We start from the raw sequence: 26,126 nt of genomic DNA on the forward strand, positions 1-26,126 counted from the left end.
GTGTAACCAATTTCATTATTTTCTGGCTCATCTTCCTTTGTTTGGTATAAATAAACAAATACACACACACACACACACATATATTTTTTCTTACCTTGCCTTATTTCTTACACAAAAGCCAGTGTATTATAAAAGTGTTGTGCATCTTGCTATTTTATTGAGTTTCCAATACATCAGTCATTCAATATCTGTTCATGGACATCCTCCTCCCTCTTATTACTGTATAGTCCTCCATCATGTGGTTGTATTATCAATTATTTTTTTTAAATTTTTTTTTAAAGTTTATTTATTTTTGAGACAGAGACAGAGCATGAACAGGGGAGGGGCAGAGAGAGAGGGAGACACAGAATCTGAAACAGGCTCCAGGCTCTGAGCAGTCGGCACAGAGCCCGATGCGGGGCTCGAACTCACAGACTGTGAGATCATGACCTGAGCCGAAGTCGACGCTTAACTGACCAAGCCACCCAGGCGCCCCTGTATTAGCAATTATTTAATCAAACTTTTGTGGATGAGTATTTAGATCATTTCCAATGATTTTTTATTGCAAATAATGCAACAAAGAAAAACCTCATGATTTCATTTTGTAATTGTTGAAGGGGTATCTTCAAGGTAAACTTTGAAAATGAGGCTGTGAGTCAAAGGACAAATGTGTTGCTAGCTGTATTTGATACTGTCCTATTCACTTCATAGGAGTGATATCTTTCATTTTCACCATCAGTGTATGAGAGTAACTTTTCCCCTACTTCTCCAGCAACAGAGTGGCTGTCAAGCTTTTGAAATTTTTGCTGATTTCTTAGGTGAGAAAATAGCCTAGTTTAAATTTGTATTTCTTTATTATGAGTGAAATTGAACATCTTTTATTATCTTTGAGGGACATTGTATTTTTTTTTTGGTGAACTATTTATAGCTATTTATATTTTTTCTATCAGGTTTTAAAATATTCTCAACATTAACATATCAGGGATATCTGCTTTTTATCTGTTACACATGTTGTACTTTTTGTCTCCCAGCTTATTACTTGTCTTTAAACTTCACTTACGGAGTGTTTTTTTTTTTCTTTATTGGCCATATGAGAAAAATATTTTTAAATTTAATTCATTAGTTTACTTTTTTACTATTGCTGGATCTCTAATTATAGTTAAAAGCCTCTCCCCATATCTCGTACTTGCGTGGTTTCATCTTTTACATTAAGGTTTTCTGTGCATTTGGAGTTTTATTCTGCTAGTGATAAGAAGAAAGCAGCCAATTTTATTTTTTTCAAAGTTAATTCGGTTCTAATTCCATTTGTTACAAAGTCCACCTTTTTTCATTGATTTCAGACAGTAGCTTTATAATACAAGAAACCTCTATATGTACTCATGCTATCTCTGCACTCTATACTCCAGACCACCAGTCTGAATTTTATTTTGTCTGATTTTGGAATCATAACCTTTCTTATTGTTTCCATTTGCCTGAAATAACTTGCCCGTCAGTTTATTTTTAGAATCCCTTCATTTCTTGACATGTCTTTTGTATTCACTTCATTTTAGATGTGTCTTTTGTATTCACCCTAGAATTGGGTTTTGCTCTTTGAGCCAGCTTGAAAATTTCCTTATTTTGGGGCATCTGTGTGCCTCAGTTTGTTGAGCTTTGACTCTTGATTTTGACTAAGGTTATGATCCCATGTTTTGTGGCTCCTGCTTGGGATTCTCTTTCCCTCTCTCTCTGCCCCTTCCCCACTTGTGCTCTCATTTTCCCTCTCAAAATAAAGAAACATTTAAAAAAAAAGAAAAAGTACTTATTTTAATAATTTAGGTATATTTACATTTATTAATGTGACTAATATGTTTAGTACCAAGTTGTCATATCTTCATGTTATATTTATTGTAAGCATTGTTGTATTTTCTGTGCTCTTTTTTTAATATTTATTTATTTTTGGGAGAGTGAAAGCAGGGGAGGGGCAGAGAGAGGGGGACAGAGGATCCCAAGTGGGCTCTGTGCTCTCAGGCTGACAGCAGCAAGCCTGATGTGAAGGCTCAAACTCACAAACTGCGAGATCATGACCTGAGCCAAAGTTGGCCACTCACCCTTCTGAGCCACCCAGGTACTCCTCCAGTGCTCTTTTCTATTGTCTGTTCTTTTCTTTTTCTTTCTTTCTTTCTTTCTTTCTTTCTTTCTTTCTTTCTTTCTTTCTTTCTTTCTTTCTTCCTTCCTTCCTTCCTTCCTTCCTTCCTTCCTTCCTTCCTTCCTTCCTTTCTTTCTTTCTTTCTTTCTTTCTTTCTTTCTTTCTTTCTTTCTTTCTTTCAACTCTTTCAGAATTGAAGAGAGTATATGGTTGTTCCAGTACTTTATACTTTTTATGACACCCACAGTCCCCCTTTTTTCCCTATTTAGGCATTTACTATTTTGTTATCAAGTTTATTTGTTTGTTCATACATTCATTCATTCATTCACTCACTTTGGTTGTTAAGTTTAAATGTAACCTTTGACTCCTCCCTACTACCTGTGTGACAATGAGTTTATTCTACTTTCTTGTTTCTCTCTCACTTCCCACTCAACTTCATGTTGTATTTACTTTTATACAATGTTTAGCATTTACATCATGGTCTTCCACCCTTGACTCATATTGGTCTTAGTCTTAGAGCAACAATTAAACACATTTGGTACTTGCTCTGACTCCTTTTTTTTAATGTTATTTATTTATTTATTTATTTATTTATTTATTTATTTATTTATTTATATTTTTTAACATTTTTATTTAGACAGAGTGCGAGCAAGGGAAGGGCAGAGAGAAAGGGAGACACAGAATCCGAAGCAGGCTCCAGACTCTAAGTTGTCGGCACAGAGCCCAACACGGGGCTCGAACACACAAACCATGCGATCATCACCTGAGCCAAAGTTGGATGCTTAAGCGACTAAGCCACCCAGGCACCCCTTTGTATGTTTTGTAGACATCTGGTTACGTGAAGTTCGACTGCTAAAGTTGCTCAGAAAAGGTTTCTGACTACAGATTAACCACCATTCTTGCATGTTTACAACTCTTTCTTCTAGCCCTGCTATTTGATGGAAAGCTTGATTAGATATAAAATCTTTTGTTCACACTCTTCTCCTGAGTTTCTTGAAAATACTATTCCATTGTTGGCAGAAGTTGAAAAGGCTCACCTTGAGTCTTTGCTTCAAATATCAAGGCTAGGGGAAAGTTGTAAGTTTGATGAAGATGGGTCTTAGATGAAAGCGTTCCAGTCAGTTGTCCCAGGTACATGGTGGGGCATTTCAATATGCAGTTTCTGGTTGTCTTTCATTTCTGCAAAGTTTTCTTGGATGATGGGTTTAAATATTATTTTTGTTTTATTTTTTTCTTCTTCAGAGACTCCAATTATGTATGTTGTATTATCTTTTTTATCTTCAATATTGATCACATTTTATCTGATTTGTTTTTTAAATACCTTCTTTGTGTCATTTTTATTTTCATGACTGTTTTTCCTTAATGTCTCTTATTGTATTTTTGGTTAAATATATTCTCCCTTGGGTACTTTGTAATTTAGTTTTCATTTCTAACATGATTTTGCCTTTTCCGTCTATTTCCTAAGTTTGGTCAACTCCTATTTCACATATTTATATTTTTTATGCTTTCTATTTTCAGTTTTTGAATATTTAGTTTCAATTGTTTTCATATGGGAAAATGTCTGTTTAAGGATATTTAATCCAGGTTGAGGTGTTGTGGTACAGTTTTGTTCGGCTTCATGGTTGAATTTGGGGGAGAATTTTCACTAACTGAAATAATTAAAAAATTTTGACCTTTTACAGTTACTTTGTGTAAATAGTCTCAGTCACTTTCTGTTTGTTTAAAATACTTATTTTCCTAGCCTAGAAGTAAGTTATATGTAGACAGGGATGGAGGAGGCTTACCAGAATTCTGTTAGTTTAAGAATTACCCTCTTGTTGAGATATGAAATGGCAGCTTCTTGACTGCACGGAGCCTGAGACAGGAGAGGGCTTGGAGTGCCTTCTGAGTTGGTGATTCTCTTTTGGGGGACCATTAATTTCCACCTCCTCTTGCTTCTTTCCTTTCGCCACTGAGTCTCAAAATGATGCTCCTTTATAGTCGTGTTTCTCTCCCTCAAAAGTAGCCCCAACTCAAGACTGCCACCTTTGACCCCTTGCACCACCAAGTCTTTTCCAGTTGATTCCCCAGTGGCCAGCGCTCACATCCACCAAGTTTCTGACAGATTCTCATAATTTCCACACTCTGGATGCTTCTTTCTCTTCCTGATCCTTGTGCCCCCCTCCCTTCCCAATCCACCATTCTGTCTTCTCTTTGGCATGCATCCTCCAGATAACTCGGCTGGTTAGGTTTATTTCTTGTGCACAATTTTGATTTCGTACTATTCTTGGCTCCTTACTTGTGTTATAGTCTTGGGTTATGAGTGGTTTTATTTACTCTTGAGTTGATTTTTTTTTTTCCTGAGGATGTATGAATTTATTTGGATTTAAGAAGTTGCTATTAACCTACTGGAACTTGGAGTCCTCACAGGCTTTTGAATTTGAAATAAGTGTTAGAGGTTATTTAGTCCAAACTTCTATATTTACAAATGAGAAATAGTCCTGGTGACAGCAAACACTTTGCCCCAGGTTATACAGGAGCAGGCTCCAGACTGCTACTATAGTAATCTTTCTGTCCTTTAACACAAAATACTCTTTCAAAGCACAGATAAATTACACTATGGGGTGAAATCCCAAAGTCAGAAGTCTCAGTCATTCCCACACACTTATTTGTATCCTGAGAGGCTATAGAGAATAATAGCAGGTGTTCTCTTGAGTTGCTTGAAATTCCAAAGAAGTCCAGAGAAACATCTCTGGTCCTAGAGGAATTTGTTCCATCTTATTATCTATGGTTGTGCGGTAGAAATAGTAGAGATTCTTAGGGGCTGATCTAAGCTATGGTTTTGTTTGCACATAAGAAATTAAGAGAGGAGAAGAAAGAGGAGTTAGAAGAAAAGAAAGAATGTAGAATTTTCTCCTCTCCTTTTCCCCAGAATCCTTAGGGATTGTTTTATCACCAACTTTTGATTTGCTATTTCACTAGCAAAGAAACCATGGGGAGAGAACCCTGTAGTCAAGGCCCAAAGTGCCAGCTAGGGCTCACTCATTGAGGCAAGCAGCACAAGTGGTGAACTTATGTACAATGTGCTAGACACTCGGCTGGGCCTCAGGGGAAATGGTGAGAAATAAAGCAAAATCACTTTCCACAGAGTTCATTGTCTCACAGAATGAGTTTGCACACATTATATAACCAGTGTGTGGCAAGTGCTACAAGATATAAGGACAACTAACAGTGGGAGCACAGAGGCAGAAACAAGGATTTTGCCTTGCTAATGAGGTTGGAATTTGAGTTGAGTTTTAAAGAATGAATAGGAGTTTGCTGGACTGAAAATTCAGGAAAGGGTATTTCATATTTAGTGAACTGGAAGCAAATGGGGAATGGCTGGAAGATTAGACTTGGCTATGTACCAGAGGCTAGATCTTAAAAGTCCCAGTATATCTCAACCTTTAATTTGAAAGCAATAGGAAGTGGTAAAGTGTCTTAAGTAGGTCAGTGACAGGGTGAATTTTGTGTTTTAAAATGTAAGGTAGATTGCAAGGGGCATGTCTGGAGGCAGGGAGATGAATTAACGAGGCTACTGTCATATAACTGAAAGACAGTGAAGGCCTGTACCTTGATGATTTCCCAGTCTCCATCTTCTCTCTCATGTACAGCCACTTCCTGCTAGAAGTCAATCACACAACTTTGATTCAACTCATTCAAACCTGATCTCATCATTTCTTCCCTTCTTCCTTAACATGTATTCCCTACTTAAGTTGTTGAGAGTAGTCACTCAAGCTAGCTACCAAGGGTCTTCTTTTCCTTCACTCCATACATCCAGTGGCCACCTAGCCTTAAAAATTCAAATACTTAAATATCCTCTTACTCCTAATTGACATTACCTTGGTGAAGATATGAGGGGAATAATGCAGAGTAAAAAAAAACCAAAACAGTGGTGGGGTCCATGAATTAGTGATCCCAACAAGGTCATAAAAATTCTGGAATGGGAGTACTAGAGTGTGTTGGAAAGACAAGAGATTGTGGTCAGCAAGTGTAATGTTTGAAGCTGAGATTTCAAAGGTGGTGCAGTTTTTGTTGATGTTAAGATCTTGGTGTGGCTGTGTGGGTAGGACATTATTATTAGAGTAAAGAGGTTAACAGAGTGAGAGGCTAGAGTAGTGGAGGAATCATCAACATGGATACTGAAGTCCCCAAGAATAATAGTAGTAGCATTAGTCATAGTCATAGTATTAGAGAGGTACTGAGGTATTGAAGTCATCAATAAATGATAGGAAACGAGGCAGTAGGAGGTCATGTTCATCCCTAGATGCAAGTTAAAGAAATATACATACATATCATAACTAAAGGGGGACCCCTGATGTCCTGATCAGGCACTGGGCAACAAAAAACACTTGAGGTTTGTGAATTAATCTTGCCCCTCTTTACTTTATTATTATTCTGAACCTTCTACTCCCATCCTTCTCTAGGAACCAAGACCCAAGTTTCATTTTTGTAACCGAAACTTGTAAGTGAGGGGGAACAGTCAACAAAATATGGTGGAAATAAAGGGTCCCATTGTGGGTTTAAATGGTATATTTTGGGTAATCTGAGAATATCCCTCAGCCAGATCCATCCTCCTTGTCTCTTCTTCCAAGAGCCTGGACAGCAGTTTGGAGGTCCCAAGGGTCAGTAGGATGTTTTTTTCTCCTTCCCACTCTTTGGTGGTCACTGAATCATAAGAAAATATTCTGGGACTTTGTTTATTGCTTGGTGGCCTTTCCATTTCTTTATTTTCTAATTCACCTTTCATTGTTTGTGGTCTGCTCCTGTTCTCCTTCTTCTGATCCTAGAAGACAGAGGCAAGCCCTAGTACTTCAGAATGTGGATGCATCATCACATGTAGGAGTATGTGCCTGCATTTGTGTATGTCTGGCAGTAGGGGTGATGGCTAGTGATGGGTTTGGGCTGGGTAGGCAGGAGACCAGGAAACGGAAAAGAACTTAGAGGTTAATGTAGGCAGGCCACCAGCTGGCATTACAAGTTGACTGGAGATGGGGATGGGAGTGGAGAATGGCATACTACAAAATAATAAACCGTTTACCCAGACACTCAATTAGTTCAGTGTGGCTTGATAGACAGTCCATTGGAAACAATTACTGAAACTGAATGTGGACATTTGTGAAGAAGAGAGTGCAGGTAGAGATGGAAGAGCTAAGCGCTGAGGTCCAAACCTTGACGAACTCTCACATTTAGGGGTGAGGAGGAGGAGGGGCATTGGTCAGAGTGTGAAGGACAACCAGGATATTGGTTCTGAGGTCAGTGAAGAGAAGAATTTCAAAAAGCAAAGGTAGTGTCTATAGCACTGAATGATGCTGAAAGGCCTTAGAACTTTGTGCCTGGAAGTGACTGGTGGCCTGGGGAAGAACTGCTCAATCAGAATTGATACTTAGCAGCAGGGATCCAGATAGTAAGTGGATGGAGCAGACCTAGGGTCAGTAATTATACACAGAGAGTTGAGGAACTCAACTCTGTGTAAAGGAAAAATGAGGTAATGCTAAAGAGACACATTTATCTAATGAAGAAGGTTTTTGTTGCTTTTTGTTTTGTTTAAATTAAAGCTAAGGGAAATGTGTGCCTATTTGTGCTCCATTCTCTCTCTCTCTGGGGGAGGAGCTGAGAAACATCAGTGTGTTCACCCTGACTCCTCCATATCCTTGGTAAATAAGGATGTGAGGACTCAGAAAGTTAAGCCTGTGATCACTGGTTCAAGCTTTCCAGCAGCTATATCACTTGGGAAGAAACAAACCCCAACTTTCTAAAATTAACTGTTAAAATCTTGTCGTCTTGGCTAATTTTAAACTTTGGAATTTCATAGGCAATGAAATTGTTATGGACTGCATGTTTTTGTCTACACCCCACCCCCAAATTTCTGTGTTGAAACCTAATCCCCAATGTGATGATGTTTGGAAATGGGGACTTTGGCAGGTGATTACGTCATGAGGGTGGAGCGTCTCTAATGGGATTAGTACCCTTAGAAGAAGAGACTCAAGAAAGCTAACTAGTCCTTTCTTCCCTGTGAGGACACAGTGAGAAGGTGACCATCTACAAGCCAGGAAGAGTGCCCTCATCCAGAACTGAATCTGCCAGCACCATGATCTTAGACTGCAGCATCCAGAACTATGAGAACTAAGTGTTTCTTGTCTAAGCCACCCAATCTTTGGTACTCTTTTATAGCAGCCAAATGGACTAAGGTGGAAATCTAGATTCTGCCTATTCTGCAGCCCCAAACAGAAATGCTGCTGTCTCTCCACCTCTCTTAAATGTGAGTCTTTAAACTGTCTGTCCCGGTGTTCCCAGATGATGATCGGCTTTTTGTTGACAGGCAGCACTGAGCATTGGCTCATTCGTGGGGTAGACGGTTGTTTCCTGTTCTCCAGCCATGACAAATTGCTGACTGTTGGCATCACTGATGAAATAAGTAAGGCCTCTGCCACCCCAGCTTCTATTACTTTTTAATATGAGTTACTTTAATAGAAAGACTTAAATGCTTCTTTCTATTGCTTTGCCTCAGCACTTCTGGGGTCATAAATTCTTTTCCCTCTTGTCTGCTATTACTGGCATATCAATCCTTTCTAGTTCTGTGAGCACTAAAATTGAAAGAAAACAAGGTTGTGGCTTTATGCATTTTTAATTTAACAAAATCCCAGCTTTGAAGTTGAGGAAAACAATGCTCGTGGCAGTTCAAGGGGGCTACCAGGAAAGCCTTTAGAGAGGCGGGATCAATGGAAGCTTCACAGGGAATCATCCCCATCCTTCATCTATGGGGGGCTCCCAGCTGACTTTGTATTTCTTACGAATTGCAATTGGATTGTAAATCTTCGGTACTACCCCTTTTGTTCTGTCTCCCCCTTGACTACATACCAAAACTGACTGTGATGGGAGAGCTCACACTGTCAGCCTTGGAGAAGAATCTATGCATCATTTGGTTCATCCCCAGGGCTCCCGGGTGAAGTGTTCAGCTGGTTGGATGACAATGAAAGGAAAAGAGTATCTCCATTCTTAAAACTATCTCTTAAAGGTAATTCTCATCGGCACTTAGTTCCAGAGTCTCAAAAGTCTGTTAGTCGGGAAGTCCTTCCTCACCTCTATCTCACACTCCATCCTCATGGAGAGAGTCTATTCCCTAGAGGTGGAAAAAAATGCAAGTTGGCATAAAGCCCAAGAAAGAATGAAATAAAATGTCCCTTTAGGCATGGCCCAGAGGCATGATTAACACCATTGCTCATCAGCATAAAATATATTCAATTATGAGGGATTAAGAGGCTTGGGAAAGCAAAATGCTAAAGCAGATGAAATATGAGCATATTAGTGGAAAACAGTGCTACAGGACAGCAGAGGCTGAGGCTGCCTCCAGGGTAGAAGTGCCTGTCAGATGATGCTAAGGAAGTGGAGCCAGCCACGCACGCTACTGAGGGGGACTGCTTCCTGAATTCTGAGTTCTTGAGAGGTTCTTTACTGTTAAGAGGAGGTGGTGCTGGAGAGGTAAATTTTGCCTAACCTGGCCACCACATTTACTCTGAAAAAGAAAGTGCTTTGCAAAATCCTTCATTTCCTTTATAGGAGCAATTGCTGGAACTAAATCAGTCAAAGGGGCTTCAATATGGGCTGACCCTTGAAATGCCCCACAAAGGAGAACCACTTGGACGACTCTCCCAGATTCTCTCCCGGTGGATTTACATAGCTTAGGCAGAGAGGAGAATGGGTGAAGCATCATTGCCTGTGCAGTGGCAGGTGGGGGCAAGGCATTGGGTGGGTCGATGACAGCCTTCCAAGCAAAAGGCAGAGGAGCAGAAGAGCAAGAGCCACCCTTTAGGATACACAGTAGTGACCTCCCAACTAGGACCAGAATGCCACTGATCGATGAGGCGAGCAAGTTACTTGTGGCATCTTCTATTTGCCTGCTGCTGTTACTTGCCATGTCTCGGGAGATGCAGAGATGAGCTAGCCTGAGCACACAGCTGTGCTGGGCACTGTGGGAATTGGTAGAGGGCTAGTGCTAGAGAAGCAGTGATGGAGACTCTTACTAGGTGATAACGGAGTGGAATTCTGAGAGCTAGAACAGGGTGCTCCAAGATCAGAGCAGATTGTTGGAGAACAGTGTTGTGAGGAGAATGACCTCTAGAGTCAGGAGGACTTGACTCTGAACTCTGAGTCTTAGACCCACCAGCTATGTGACTTGATTGAGTTGTTTAACCTGCCTCTGTTTCTTTGCCTTCATGCACAGAATGGGAATCCTAACCGCCCCAACTCTTAAAGCTCTGGTGAGAGAGATGTTCCATAATGCGTGTGAAGCTCCTAACACAGTGTCTGGCACATAGTAAGCCCTAAGTGCATTTTTGATAAGTATTATCATCATCAGAGACAGAGCTGAGAAATGTGAGTGGAGAATACAAGAAATGGATAGTGAGTAGGTGACAGAAGCAAATACAGGGGATTTGACAACCTGTCAGGCACATTGGATATCACATATGCCATGCTGTAGGGGTCTTTAAGGGACTGCATGGTCTTGACAGCCTAGGTAGAGAAGCCAAACAAGAATAGAAATACAGGAGTTCAGAAACCCAATCTGAGTGCCTCACCATATGGGTTGGGATGGGTTGAGTTGGATTCATGATCACGGAGTAGGGTGTGTGATCATGTCCAGAGACCGTGACTTAAGTAACATTGGGAGATCTCTGTTACTTGTACCCATGGTGGTGTGGAAAAGGTGAGTCTGTTGACAGACACTGAATTGGCCTTTCTGTTCCTTAGATAAAAGTATCCTATTTGCGTTGGTTTACAGAAGAAGGGCTTAAAGATCTTTGCAAATAAAGCTCAAATGTATCTGCCTTCCCTCCTCGCTTAGAAAGACTCAGAATGCAAAATGAAAGTTATTCTCATTGATTCCAGGAGAATGGAAGGGTGGCATCTTACTTGTTTGCAGATCTGGCCTCTCAACTTCTTGGAAACAAAACCACTGTGAGGGTGTGATTTGTATCCCTTTTTGTAATACGTTTGTTTCTTTACTCATTTGTCGAATACGTATTGAGCTCCTTTTACATGAAAAGCACCGTGCTAGACCTCAAGAATGAACAAAGCAGCCCTCAAGGAGCTCATAAGAGAACAAGTCAGATTAACATATACCTGTAATCAAATGAGGAGAGAGCAATAATGAAAGTAGATCAAGAGCAGACCCCCATCTATCTCTGAGATGTATAGTCAACATACAGAGTGCAGGGGTTGAGAAAAGGCATTGTGAGATTTTACATGGTATGCCCACAAGACGACTAATAGGAAGTAGGATAAAAGGCATGGCAGAGAGATCTTTGGGAAAATTAATATACAGCATCTCTCTTGGTTCCCGAGTCTCCAGATCATTTGGGCCTCCAGCTGTGATACCAGAATTCAGAATAGTTGCTTTCCAGGTGCGCATCACTGGAACCAAGGAAAATGAGAGACAGGTGCCCAAACCCGTCCATCTGCTGAGCCACATCCACCAAGTTTGAAGCCCCTCAGCACCTGGCTCACTGGAGGCAAGGCCTTTTCTTGAAAACCAGTTGGCCCAATAAAACAGAAGGCAAGCTTGAGAGTGGGGAGGTCTGTCCTAGGAGCTGAGAAATGGCAGTAGTGGAATTCTTTCATATCCATCGAACAGAAGGGGAAATTACTCATACCTTTTAAGGCTGTGCTACCCTGTATTATGGGGACTATGGAGGAAACTAACATAGGCAACAATATAGCTCAGGCCAGAAAGTTGGAATAGATATCTTGCTCCTAATAGGGGTCTGTAAATATCTGTTGAATGGATGAATGAATTGCATACACATGCACCATATTATTCTAGCCTCAAGTTTTGATTTGGTTTCCATGGCTTGAGGCCAGATGCCTACTGGGAACTCTTCCAAGTCACCAGTCTTGATCTTTTCTTAACTGCTCTCAGGGGATCCAGAGAGTGCTTCTGGTGTCTGGCATGAGCAGCGTGGCCCTGTGCCCTGAGAGAGCCAGTGCGCTACTCATATTGGCCTTAAGTCTAGTCACCCGCTGTGTAGAGCCTACCACCCAGATGGTATAGACTCAGATTCCAGTCCACTTGGAAAGGCTAGGTCCTGCCAACTCCATCTCCAAGGGGGCAGTCTGTATAGAAGCCACGTGCCAAACTACCCAGGACTTTGCCAACCAGAAGATGGTGAGTGGTCCTGTCCTGTAAGTCCACCTAAAACAGGCAGCAGATGGGAAACTGGAACAGGGTGGAGAACAGCTGGATGACATTTGCTGCATAATAGCTCTTGAGGGATTCGAAAATCATTGTTTAATTTCCCTTCCTGCTTTCTCATGTAAATAAATGTCCTATGTCAGGGATGTGGAAGTCAGAAATTTTGTTTGTTGAAACTCAGCCTCACAGCTCTCCAGCCTTCTTCTTACTGATTGCTGACACACATGTCCAAGCACCTGCACACATGCACGCAGACGTTCAAGTGCACAAAGACATATACATGCACATGTAAGCATTCACCTCCACCAATAGGCAATGCTGCTAACTGTGAACCTAAGGCCTTATTTTGTTTATTGTGCATCTATGGGCCTTGCCAGGGGCCTGGGTTTCCTCTCTGAAGTCTCTTTTAAAAATTAAATCTGGCTCTTTGGGGCTACAACAGGAAAACTGAATTTGAGATACAGTAATTCTAGATATTTATATCCTTCCGTCATTTGCTCAGTTGGTCTTCTTGCAGCTGTGGTTTGTTAGGGATTATGACACCAAAAGGAATAGCAGAAATACACATATTTAATAAGAATTTTTTTTTCTTCATTTCTTTCCCTGGCTCTAAATAGCCAGTTGGAGGGAGGGGAGCTCTGCCTTAGGAGAGGATCTCAGGGGCCAGGAACAGTTGCCCTGGAGTTGGGGGGCCAGGCTTGCCTGGAGAGAAGACTGAGACGGAAGCCTGGAAAAGCTGGAGCTGGATTCTGGTCCCCAAGTTTCCTGCAGAGGAGAGGAGAGTGGCTCTGCAGGTGCCCATCTACAGAAGAATTTAAAGCCCAGTTCTGCTTTCTTGAGTGCCTAGTTTGAAGGCCAGGTGTTCTGTGGTCTGGGTAATCCATTAGCTATACTCTTCATTGCTTTTGTGGATATGCACTTGGGCCCCAAAAGGAAGCTGGAGACATTGGAAGACTCCTGACTCAGGGAGCATCCTTCTTAGTGACAGGAGTGGCAGGTAGTCACCTGGGTGTGGGCCAAGACCCCCGAAGGGTCCCGGGGCCCACAAACAGCCCTTGGTTTCAGTTCTAAGTCACTTTGAGGTACACAAATGCTCAGAGGCTATGTTTCCATTTGCCTTCTGACTCCAGATAGTGTCTGGATCCTGGACCCCAGGATCTTTGGCTGGGGGTGTTTCACAAGTGTTTCTTGATTCTCTCGTGTAATAATCCATCAGTGCAAGTAGGGGGTTATTCTTCATTACCAGAGAAAAAAGAGAAGGAAAAAGGACAAGACTTTTCTTGTCTTTAAAAGCTGTGCCCTTTCAACTGAGAGCCACTCACCCCAGCTCTCTGCAATGTGGTGAAATTTCCCCAAGCTAGCCCATCGGGTTCTGGGAGCTCAGCATAAAAATTACAGCTGCCTTTGAGACCGCCTGACCCTGATGCATCAAGCCCTGGAGTGAGGCCAAACCACCACTTAAAATGACAATTCTGTACAAAGTGGCACAATGACATGTTAAAAATATATAGATGGATATAGATGTAATATGAAAATATATATTTTTCCTGCTCTCACCATCAGAAGCAGGCATGTTAAAGGTATTAACAATTGGTGTTCCTCTCTGGAGGGATCCTCTAGTTATGGGCTTTGGAACCCAGACAGGAAATGTGAATCATGCAGCAATGCAAAATTAATTCAGACGGAAAGAAAGGATATAGCCCAGGTAACTGGGGTGGAGAGGCCCATGGGGGGCTGGAGGTGTCTAACCTGCCTCCTGCCCTTGTCCTCCCCAGCTCTCTGTGGCAGAAGAGAGGCTTTCTTTGAAGAGGATGGCTGCTGTGGGACCTGGAAGCTACCAAAGGTAGAGTGAGTTGACACACCCTTTCATTTTAAGGCGAAAACCTGAGGAGGAAATCTCTGTGCAATGGCCAAGCCTCCACATGGCTGTCTCTGACTTTCTAGGGCGCCTGGAAATCCGTGGAAAGCTTGTTGTGCATATGTTGAAGGCACAGATGTGGTTTTTACCCTTCTATCCCCTTGGGGCTGGCTCCAGACAGGCAGATGTGGAGGTGACTCAGACGGAGACCTGAGGCCATCTGTACCTGTGCCCAGCAGCATTTGCCCCTCCCCTGCTAGGGGGATGGAAATTTCCCAGACTAGATTTCCTCCTCAGGGGTGGGAAAGACAGAAACAGCTTTACCTTTGTTTCCAGATTTCAATTTCCTGGAATCTGTCCCAAGCGTTATTTCTAAGTTGTTGTGTTGTTGTTGTTGATGTTTCCAAAATAACCTCTCAGTTCAGACAGGAGAGATAACCTTTTGGCCCCTTCCTGTTTAAAAACCAAAGATGATTTTTCTATTCTTAAACTACAGCACCTTTCCATTGCAAACTACTTGCTCTGGCTCTTTGTAACGCGATGTGAAATTCCTGGTACTGACAGACTTGTGGATCAAATTTCCGGAGTAAAAGAATAATTTGGTAACAAGCTCAGTGTTTTCCAGCTCCTTCTGGGCTTGCTGGCAACCAGACTACAGCTTTCTCTATCAGCTCCTGCATTTACTGATCTCTCCATATACTTTTTATTTTTATTTTTGATTTCGGCGTTCTGATGTCTGCCTTATTTTAAACTTTGAAATTGAGATATAACAGTCAGGTACACACTAATGTTATCCATACAGCTCAGTGAAGGGTTACATCTGAATACGCCCACATAACCCCCATCCAGATCATGTTACAGGACCCGTAGAGCACTCCCATCCGCCAGTCCACACCAGCCCCTCCTTGCCCAGGCGTAATCCCATCTTTCACATCTATCACTGTAGGCTAGATTTGTCTGTTCTAGAGTTTCACCTGAATGGAATCATCCATTCTGTACTCTTGTGCCTGGTTCTTTCATTGAACAGTATGTTTTTAAGATTCATCCATGTTGTTGCATGTCAGTAGATTTCTATAGTACTCCATTATATGAATGTTTGATAAATAGTTATATTGATGAATAGTTGGGTTGTTTGTAGATTGGGCTAAAATGGATAAAGCTACTCTCACATTCTTTTACGTGGTTTTCTTTTTTCTTTTTGGCAAACATATACTCCCATTTCTTCTGGATATCTAAGACTGGAGTTACTGAGTCATAGGTTATGCATACGTTTAGCTTTAGCAGATGCTTCCAAATGTGTTTCAAAGTGGTTGTAAGAAGTGGCAGTTCTCCCTCAGTACCCTGTCCAGCACTGGGTTTTGTCTGTCTGTACAGTTGTTTATACAGGTAGTTGTTGCATGTGTTTTCTCCAGGGGCCCCTTCTGCCTTAACCACACCTTAAATTTCTCAGAACATACCATGGAAGGGGTAGGGTAGCCCCTCCCGGGGGCTGTACTAATGTGAAAACCATAAGTCCCATGTCTCGGGAGCCCTCTTACTTCCTGGCAAACTGGGGTGGTGGGTCACCCTAAATGGAGGATGGAAAGAAAAGAGGCTTTGGCAAGGAGCTGAATGGTTTGAATCCTACTTCACCCACTAACAGTGTGAAATCAGTCAAGGGAAAGAGTAACTGACAGACAGATAAATATGTAGCAGAGCAAATACAGTAAAATGTTAGTGGCACAATCTAGGTTGGTGGTTACACAGGTGTTAATTGCAAAATTCTTTCAACTTTGCTGTATGTTTGGAAATACAGATAATAAAGTGTTGGGGGAAAAACAGTAGGGATAACGTTGCTTGCTGTAAGGGCTCTATTTCTTTCAGGTCGTGGAGCAGCTAAGAACAAATGCCCTCATCGTTCAGGTCTTCACATCTCAGCTGCCCCACCCAGTTCCTTTATTTCCTAAAAAGCCTTTCAGGGGGCGCCTGGGTGGCCCAGTCGGTTAAGGGTCTGACTTCGGCTCAGGTCATGATCTCACGGTCCGTGAGTTCGAGCCCCGTGTTGGGCTCTGTGCTGACCGCTCAGAGCCTGGAGCCTGCTTCAGATTCTGTGTCTCCCTCTCTCTCTGACCCTCCCCCGTTCATGCTCTGTCTCTCTCTGTCTCAAAAATAAGTAAACATTAAAAAAAAAAAAGCCTTTCAGAAGAAGAGAGACAAAGGAGTAAATAGCAAATAAGAGCAAATGAAGAGAGCTTGTCTTTAAATTCCAACAGTCATGTTGCTTTGCTCAGTCTTCTTGTGAAAGAGCCAGAAGCTTAGAGTCAAATCTCCCACCTCCCTGTCCCCCGGCCCTGCCCCTGGCCCCCCCACATTGACCTCCCACCAGCCTCAGGTAGAATAGGGCTGGACTATTACACGTGACCTGATGCCTTCTTGAGCCATATTCTCCAGCCTCTCTGCTTCTAACTTTGCTGTCATTGCTTGTAAAGCTGACTTACTTTTATCCTCTTTCAAAGCCGTCTCTTGTTCCCATGGCAACTTACTGGGGGTCTTCTATCACCATGGGAACATGGCTGCTGGGTTTAAATACACCTTATCACCACAGCATTAAAAAATATGGGGAGAGAGGGAGACGGGTTGTCAAGGAAACAGAATTCAGGTCTTCTCCATGAGAGATAGGCTGGGGAAGAGGAAGTGCTGTTGGGAGTTTCGAACCAGCACCACACCCAATCGTGCTTCTGTTGGGATAACCGTGCATTCTTTGTGCAGATTCTGTGCATGTGCCCATGTGTGTGATTGTCTGTCAACCTTGGCCATCTGATGAGCTTGATAGCAAAGCATCTGGGAGATTTCAAGGGTCTCAGAGGAAGCTCTGCAGACTCAGCTTGAGGCTATAGGAATGGCATGGTATCTCTCTGTCTCACACACAGACACACAGTGAACAGGTCCCTATAGGGCTCCTTGTCATCCTTGTCACCAAGAGGGCAGCACTTCCATGGTGAGCAGCCCAGGAAAACCAAACCAAAACAGAGACCTGAGGCATAGAACAAAAGGGCACAAAAAGGGTCTAAATGACGGGAAATGTGAATGTCATCCATGACATGGGTAAAAAGAGTGTACCTGAAAAAAGCCAGTACTGTTTCTTCTGGGTCATCTATTATTTCTAGAGGCAAATGGGACACTTGGTCAGTCTCCTACCTTGTCAGAGGGATAGTTGATGAGTATTGAGGGCACCCGTCTTTCTAATAACAGTGGACAGCAAAGGAAGGTGCTTGGCCCCTCCCTGGTGGAGAAGAAAGAAGACACATGGCAGACTCCCACTCACAGGCTTCTAAGGACCCAGTGCAGGTATCCCCTGCTTTCCAAAAGAGTTTGTTAGGCCACTTCACCTTGATGAAAGGCCTACATCAGTACCTGCTTTTGCTAACCAAAAGAAATCCAAAGAGGATTTCCATTTTTAGGGGAAAAAAAGCCATTGCCATACTAATGTAGGTCTTTTGTAAAAGCAAAGTGGCCTAATGGGAACTTGCAGAAAGTGGGGCATACTTTTTGCTTTATGTCATTTTGGCCTAAAAGGTTTCTTAAGAACACTCTATGTTCAGAGAGTGGCAGAAACCTGTGTATTGTGTGCAATATTGTGTATAGTGGAGCTCAGTCAGGGTCATTGCACATATATTCAAAGATTCAAAAAAAATACTACCTCATTAACCTCTATGTCATTACTACTAAGGTACCTGAGCCTTTTATGCCCATCCTGGAATTTTATCTTCCAGGAAGAAATAGGAACAAACATGTCCCAGGCCCAGGTGATGGTTCTTCTCCCTTTTTAGTGACTTCTAGGGTCCTCAGACTGTCATGTGATTGCTCAGAGCCACCCATTGCAATGTTCTGCCCAGCTGACCCTCCTTTTCAGTCCCAGCCCAACAGCCCCTGCCCTCTCATGACCTCAGACTTAGCCTCTCCTCCACAGGCATGAACAGAGGAAAGAGGAAGGGCACTTGTCTTAGGAAAGTCTGGGTTTGAATTGCATGCCCACCACTACCTAGATTGGTGAACTTGGAGGAATCTCTTACTTAAGTTTCTATTTCTGAAATAAATTCACAGGAAGATTCTAAGGATTAAGTGAGATAACATAAAAGTGTACGGCAAACTCTGGGCACTATGCACTGACAAGGACTGAAGATTGTACCTTTCATGTAGCCCTGAGCAAACAGGGAGACTTGGACCATAGAAGTGATTCTGAGGCGGCCTCGTCAGAGATGGGATGTGGGTCTTCTGGCTGTGAGCTTCTGAGAGCAGGAGCCATGCCCACAGGCCCCAGTCCTGTGCTGGGTTCCTAAGAAGCTCAACAACAGCTGCTGATTCACAGGTGTGGTCTTATTGACTGGGACATCCAGGGCCCTCCACAGGCTCTACACAGTGGGTGGCAGCATGTCCATACATGGGCTAAGTGGGAATCAAAACCTGCAGGTCCAGACAAAGCTGAGCCAGCCCCATGGAGCCACTGCAGAAGGAGGGCAGGAGGGCTATGAATTTTGAGTGTCTCTAGGAAGGACATGATTCATAGTCTGCTGCCAGGAGGGGACCTCTCTGCAGATCTTGACTCCATTTTTTGGAGCTTACTCCCCACCCTGGCCACTGCCCCATATTCTCCTCTTAACACTTGTCTGCTTGGCAGGCCAGCCTGGTAATAGCTCCAAGAGAGACAGATTATTAGTCCTTCTCCAGAAAGAACCAATTATTCAATAGCCTCACCTACAGTTTTCTGAAAGCAAAAATGGCAGGAAGAGTGCTACCTCCTGCTGCCACCTGGGATGCTTATTCTGACAGCAGAACCTAGGCTTGCAGTGGGCTAGATCTGAGTGAGGGGTCTGACACGGATGCAGTGCCAGTGAGGTGGAAGGAAGGTGGATGGAGGATATGTGCAACAGCATACAGGAGTGGGATCAGGAAATCACCCAGTGCCAGGCTCCCAAACAAGACTGAATGTACCACCAGAGGCATGTGGCATTGTGCCTGGAGTAAAACCACGAGGTCTGCACATAGTGTACTCTCTAATAAGTAATCTAAAACATCACTTAATGTTAACACAGTGAACAAGGATCTATTTCAATACAAGGTGTCATTTTTGCATGAATTGCATCACTTGTGACTTCCATTTTTTTTTTTCTGCTTTTTATTTTTCTTGCTGCTCAGTCCTCAGGTTATACTTCTTTCTAGAGCCCTGGAGGTATGACTTTGCTGTCTTCTGCGACCAGGGTATTTCATTCAATCATCCATTCATTCAGTTATCAAATATTGAGTGGTAACAATGAGTTAGGCACAAGAAATCCAGCAAGGAGCAAACCACACATGAACCTGGAGTTCATGGAGCTTCCTCTCTGGGAAAATCTTTGAAAATGTTGATGAACCAAAATGGTCTCCTTTGTGTTTGAAGATCATCCATGGGGCATGGTGAACTTTCTTTTCTCTCACCAGATCTGCACACAGAGATTAGATAAGTAACAGTTGCTTGTTGAACGAGTGAGTGAATAACGAATAGCTTTCTCCATTGGATGAGAAGGCTGACTGGCTGACTCCCAAAGTGCTTTCCAACCTCTGACTCTATGTTTCTCTTCCCTGTGCTGCACAGACACTGGCAGAGGTGCTCTTGGCCCAGGCCCAGGAGGGGTTTCTGGAGCTCCTTTCCATTTGTCTCCTTTAGAGTCTTGTGCTTTGATCTCTTGAAGACAAAGTCAGCTTCCTCCAGGAGGCTGGGCAGTCCACGAGTCTCCAAGTCTTTTTTTTCAGTCTTCTCTTCCTTGACTAGTCAGGCAATGGAAGGAACCCGTTGGGGCCTAGAATCTTTTTTTGTTTTGCGTTGTTTCAAATTTTTATTTAAAGTCTAGTTGGCTAACATATAGTGTAATATTGGTTTTTGGAGTAGAATTTAGTGATTCATCCCTTACATATAACACCCAGTACTCATCATAACAAGTACCTTCCTTGGTACGCATCACCCATTTAGCCAACTCCCCACCCCCTCCCTCCATCAACCCTCAGTTTTTCCTCTATAGTTAAGAGTCTCTTATGGTTTGCTTCCCTGTCTCTTTTCTCTTCTCATATATTCATCTGTTTTGTTTCTTAGATTCTACATTTAAGTAAATTTATATGGTATTTATCTTTCTTTGACTTGTTTCACTTAGCATAATACACTCTAACTTCATCTACATTGTTGCAGATGGCAAGATTTCATTCTTTTTGAGGGCTGAGTAATATTCCATTGTATGTATGTATATACACACCCCATCTTCTTTATCCATTCATCAGTTGATAGACATTTGGGCTCTTTCCATAGTTTGGCAATTGTTGGTAATGCTCCTCTTGGAGTCAGCATTTTTGTATGCTTTGGGTAAATATCTAGTAGTGCAATTCCTGGGTCATGGGGTAGTTCTATTTTTAACCTTTTGAGGAACCTCCATAGTCTTCTCCAGAGTGGCTGTACCAGTTCGCATTCTCACCAACAGTGTAAGAAGGTTTCCCTTTCTCCACCTCCTCGTGAACATCTGTTGTTTCTTGTGTTGTAATTTTAGCCATTCTGAAAGGTGTGAGGTGGTATCTCATTGTGGTTTTGATTTGTATTTCCCTGATGGTGAGTTGTGTGAAACATCTTTTCATGTGTCTGTTGGCCATCTGGATGTCTTCTTCGGAAAAATGTCTATTCATGTCTTCGGGCCTAGAATCTTAAAAAAAAAAAAAAAAGGCTATCAGTTGATAGGGGCTGGAGACAAAAAGAGAAAATTAAATACTTCTCTCCCACCTCTGTTTTGGGCAGGGAATGCGTTTGCTTCAAATATGGTGGAAGCCTAGCAAAGGCGGGGTGGTTCCTAATTGGAGATGTATAAACTTCACCTCTGAAAGGCACCATCCGAAATGGCCCAGCCCAGAAACAAAGAGGTAGGGTATATACACCTGCAAAGTCTTGTGTCACAATGACCATGCACATGGGCACAGGAAGTAGAAGGGACAAGAAGGTCCTGGACATCTGGGAAATTGGGTTGGGCATGAGAGTGGAAGGCTCCAGCTGGGCCACATCCCTGTGGTGTGACTGTCCCCATTGTTTCCCTTGGAAGAGTGTGTGTGTGTGTGTGTGTGTGTGTGTGTGTGTGTGTGTGTGTGTCTTTGTGTGTGTGCGCGTGTGTTTGGGCGGTGGTGGGTAGGTGCATGTAGCATTCACAGAGCTCCTGTCATGTGCATTTTGGGCATATCACACATTTAACCCTCACAACAATTTAGTCAGAGGATGTGGCACTGTTACCATTTGAGAATCAATAAAACCGATTTTCATAGGGTTTAAGCGGTTCTGTGGCTCGAGGTCTAGGGCATCATGATGCCTCTCCCCTTTAGCTTCTACACAGCATGGGCTTTAAAGACAGAGTAATTAAAATTCCCAACTCCTTCCATGTAGGACTGGTACTTTGATCTAAGAAGACCCATCTGTGAGAGAGACTAACCATCAGGCCCACTGGAAGCAGCTGTGGGCCCTTAAGTGCTCAAGAAATTGCTGGTTCTGGGGGCGCCTGGGTGGCTCAGTCAGTTAAGTGTCCAACTTCAGCTCAGGTCATGATCTAGCAGTTCATGAGTTCAAGTCCTACGTCTGGCTCTGTGCTGACAGCTCAGAACCTGGAGTCTGCTTCAGATTCTGTCTCCCTCTCTCCGCCTGCCCCCCACTCATGCTCGCTTTCTTGTTCTCTCTCAAAAATTAATAAACATTTAAAAAAATGAAAACAAAGAAATTGCTGGTTCTGGTAAAGGAGACAAGTTGGTCCTATACTTTTATAAGAGCTCCTACACTGAAGGTAATGCCCCCACCCACGGCCTGCTGAGCGCCTTCACATGCAGCCCTTGAACCAGTGCCAATGTCCCAGGCTGCTACGTGAACATGTCCCACATTAAGTGATCAGGCTGGCCAGAGCTTACTCCCCCAGCAATGACTTAGCAGGGACTCACCCTCCTCCCAGCAACCAGCATCACTGGCATTGGAGCCTCACTTCAGCACCAGGGAGATATTATTCCTCACTCTTCCCCTTTCCAGGTAATTTATCACCCAGAAACAGGGTTATGGAGAGATGTTTAACGCAGAAATGACTCTTGTGGGGAGCTGGAAGAATAAACCTGTCCCTAAGGTGCCGTGTCTCATTCTGGCTGCAGGGGAGGGGCAAGGAGGGGAGAGAAGCAGGCTGGAGGTGAGGCAGGAAGAACACTGAGTGAATGCAAGAGGCCCTGCAGAGAAATTGGCAGTGCACGCTTACTAGATGAGGCGCCGGGGCCTGGGAAGATATGTCAACTCTCTCTTGCTTGGGAGTTGAACAGTCCTTAGACGTTTCTGCTGCAATCCCTGCCACTCAGTTATTTATGTTTTAGAAGCCCTGGCCCTACCTGGGATGTGTTGAAGACAGAGAAAAAAGATCTCATAGCACCAGGAGCCCTGGGTTTCAGCATGACCCTTTTGAGCTGAGGCTGGGCAGAAATGCAGTGATGTTTGCATTCCATGGATTAGCTTTGAGGCCATAGGAGAAGAGGAGAGGGTGGTTGTCTAGGACAGAGACAAAGCAATCCTTGTTATGAGGAATAGGGATGGAAAAGGTTGATGTATCCCCTTTAGGTTTCCAGAACCCAATTTTGTTTTTAATTGAAGTACAGTTGATATACAATGTTGCATTAGTTTCAGGGGTACAGCATAGTGGTTCGACAAGTCCATACTAGGCTATACTCACAAGTGCTGCTACCGTCTGTCACTATATAATGTTATACAATATCATTGACTGTATTCCCTATGCTCTACTTTTTATCTCAGTCACTTATTCATTCCATAACTAGAAGTCTGTATCTTTACCTCCCCTTCACCCATTTTACCCATCCCCCCTTTCCCTTCCCTCGCCTCCCCTAGGGCAACCATCATTTCTTTGTATTTACTGTTTGTTTCTGTTTTGATCATTTGTTTTCTTTTTCAAATTTCACATAATGGTGAAATTATATGGTATTTGTCATTATATAGCTGACTTAATTCACTTAGCGTAATAACTTGTACGTCTACTCATGTTGTCACAAATGGCAAGAGCTTGTTCTTTTTTATGGCTGTGTAATATTCCATTGCATATATACTTATATAACCTATATATACATATATGTGTATAAAAAAACACCACATCTTCTTTATTCATCTGTAGATGGACACTTGGGTTGCTTCCATAATGTGGCTATTGTAAATAATACTACAGTGAACATAGGGGTACATATGTCATTTTGAATTCATGTTTTCATTTTCTTTTGATAAATACCCAGTAGTGGAATTACTGGATTACATTTCTATTTTTAATTTTTTGAGGAATCTCCATAGTGTTTTCCACAGCCGCTGCATCAGTTTACATTTCCACCAACATTGCAGGAGTGTTCTCCTTTCTCCACATCCTTGCCAACACTTGCTATTTTTGTCTTTTTGATACTAGCCATTCTGACAGGTGGTATTTTGTTGTAGTTTTGAGTTGTATTTCTCTGATGATTAGTGACGTTGAATATCTTCATGTGTTGGCCATCTGGATGTCTTTGGAAACATACTTATTCAGGTCCTCTGCCCATTTTTTAAGTGGATTATTTGTTTTTTGGTTGTTGAGTTGTATAAGTCTTTTATATACATATTTTGGATATTAACCTCTTAGCAGATGTATCATTTGCAAATACCTTTTCTCATTCATTAGGTTTCCTTTTTGTTTTGTTGTTGATTTCCTTCACGGTATAAAAGCTTTTTATTTTGGTATCACCCCAATGGTTTATTCTTGCTTTTGTTACCCTTACCTGAGGAGACATGTCTAGGAAAGTGTTGCTAAGGCTGATGTGGAAGAGATTACTGCCACATTTTCTTGTAGGAGTTTTATGGTTTTAGGTTTCACTTTTAGGTCTTTAATCCATTTTGAGTGTATTTTTGTGTATAGGGTAAGAAAATGGTCCAGTTTCCTTCTTTTGCATCTAGCTGTCTAGTTTTCTAGCACCACTTATTGAAGAGATTATCTTTTCCCCAGTGTATATTTTTGCCTCCTTTACCATAGATTGACCATTAATTGTGGGTTTATTTTGGGGCTCTCTCTCTGTTTTGTTCCATTGATTGATCTAGGAGTCTGTTTTGGTGTCAGTACCATACTGTTTTGATTACTATAGCTTTGTAGTATATTTTAAAATCTGGGATTGTGATACCTCCAGCTTTGTTCTTCTTCAGATTGCTTTGGTTCTTCTGGGTCTTTTGTACTTTAGTATATATTTTATGAGTTTTTTGTTCTAGTTCTGTTAAAATACTATTAGTATTTTGATAGGGATTGCATTGAATCTAGATTGCTTTGGATAGTATGGAGATTTTAACAATATTAATTCATCCATTCCATGAACATGGTATGTACAGGACCCATTTCTTGCCTCAGTTTCCTTTATTCCATTTCTATCCAGTTTTATTGCAGAGAATCTTGTCATTCTGCTGCTTTTCATAATAAAGAGAATCACTCAGTGTCTCCTGATAAAGTAGCCTGCTTCATTTTCTGTTCCTTTTCAGTGTTACTAGGGCGAGGTGATATTTTTTGCCTGTAGCATGAAATATAAGGGGCACCAAAAGACTTAGCCACCAAGGTAAATGATATTTTGATACAGGATTTATAAAATCAGAATCAATGCCAAAAATCTCAATGAACAAAATACCCAAAATTTAAATGAATACGTGAACACTACTGATTTCTCTTTTCACCTCAGGTTCCAATATGACTTAGCACAGCAAAGCATATAGATAGCACTCAATGCGCTTGGCACCAAGAGGTCCAGTGGAAAGCAGAACAAACATACCCCCAACCCCTTGTTAGTGAAACTTCCAATCCTAGTGGAACAGAGAAACGGATGAGAAAACATCAAAGACTGACAGCTGTGATCAGTGAGACCAGCAGGGTTTGGTAGCGGAGAAGGTTTGGACAAGATAGAGGAGCTTATCTGGGGAAGTGATGTTCTCCTACATCTTGAAGGATGAGAAAGCCAGCTGTTGTGGATTGGATTGCATCCCTTCAAGATTAATATCTTGAGGCCCTAACCTCCAGTACCTTAGAATGTGACCTTATTTGGAAATAGGGTTGTTGAAAATTAGTTAATTAGTAATTAGTAATTAATAATTAGTAATTAGTTAATTGCTATTAGTAATTAGTAATTAGTTAAGACATGCTTGTACTGGAACAGAGTAGCCCCTTAATCCAGTATGACTAACAGCCTTACAAAGGAGGGAAATTTGAATTCAGACCATGCACACAGTGAGAATGCCCTCTGAAAATGAATACAGACTGCTTCTCCAGGCTAAGAAACACCAGAAATAGCAGGCAGACCACCAAAGATAAGAGAGAAGCCTGGTACAGATTCTCCCCTCAGGAGAACCAGTCCTGCTGGCACTTAGATCTTGGACTTCCAGACTCCAGACCTTTGAGGCAGTAAATTTCTGTTGTTTAAGCCACCCAGTTGGTGGTATTTTACTATGTCAGCCACAGTAAGCCAATATACTTACTAGCCATGCAAATAGCAATGATAATACATGTCCAGGGAAAGTGAATAGTATGGAAAGGCCCTTACTCAGCAATCTTTGTCATTGGCAGGGAGGTGACATTGATCAAGTATGATTCTAATGTCCAATTTAAGCTTATTTTTATTTGTTGTCTATTATACCTGCATCACCTCTCAAACAGATTCTTTCTCATCATTAACAAAACTGTAGGAGCCTGGAGAAGACATCAAGGGTGATTATTCATGCCTAAGCTGGTCTCTGTTAACCACAGGGACTCTGCTGGTAGATGGGTAGTGAGTGGCCAGAAGTTAGAGGTCAGAGGTCAGCATCAGGGGTCCCTGGGGCTGGGAGGAACCATGAGAAGGATCTTCTCTTCCAGTCCCCAAAGTGAAGTATGTGGAGTAGCATCACAGAC

At 42.3% G+C, this 26,126-nt stretch overlaps 1 long non-coding RNA gene across 2 annotated transcripts in view; it reads left to right on the forward strand.

The window, feature by feature from the left end:
• LOC131486802 (uncharacterized) overlaps window positions 1-26,126 on the forward strand; it is a 377,105-nt gene that overhangs the window by 75,767 nt on the left and 275,212 nt on the right. Inside the window, exon 1 of one of the 2 annotated variants that reach the window (XR_009249455.1) lies at window positions 14,049-14,157. The exons of the other annotated variant lie outside the window; for it this stretch is intronic. This is a non-coding gene — a long non-coding RNA (uncharacterized LOC131486802). Of the gene's footprint in view, window positions 1-14,048; window positions 14,158-26,126 lie in introns of those variants that run through there. 2 annotated transcript variants of the gene reach the window in all.

This window comes from Neofelis nebulosa, chromosome 10 (assembly GCF_028018385.1).
Source record: "Neofelis nebulosa isolate mNeoNeb1 chromosome 10, mNeoNeb1.pri, whole genome shotgun sequence".
Classification (NCBI taxonomy): Eukaryota; Metazoa; Chordata; class Mammalia; order Carnivora; family Felidae; genus Neofelis; species Neofelis nebulosa.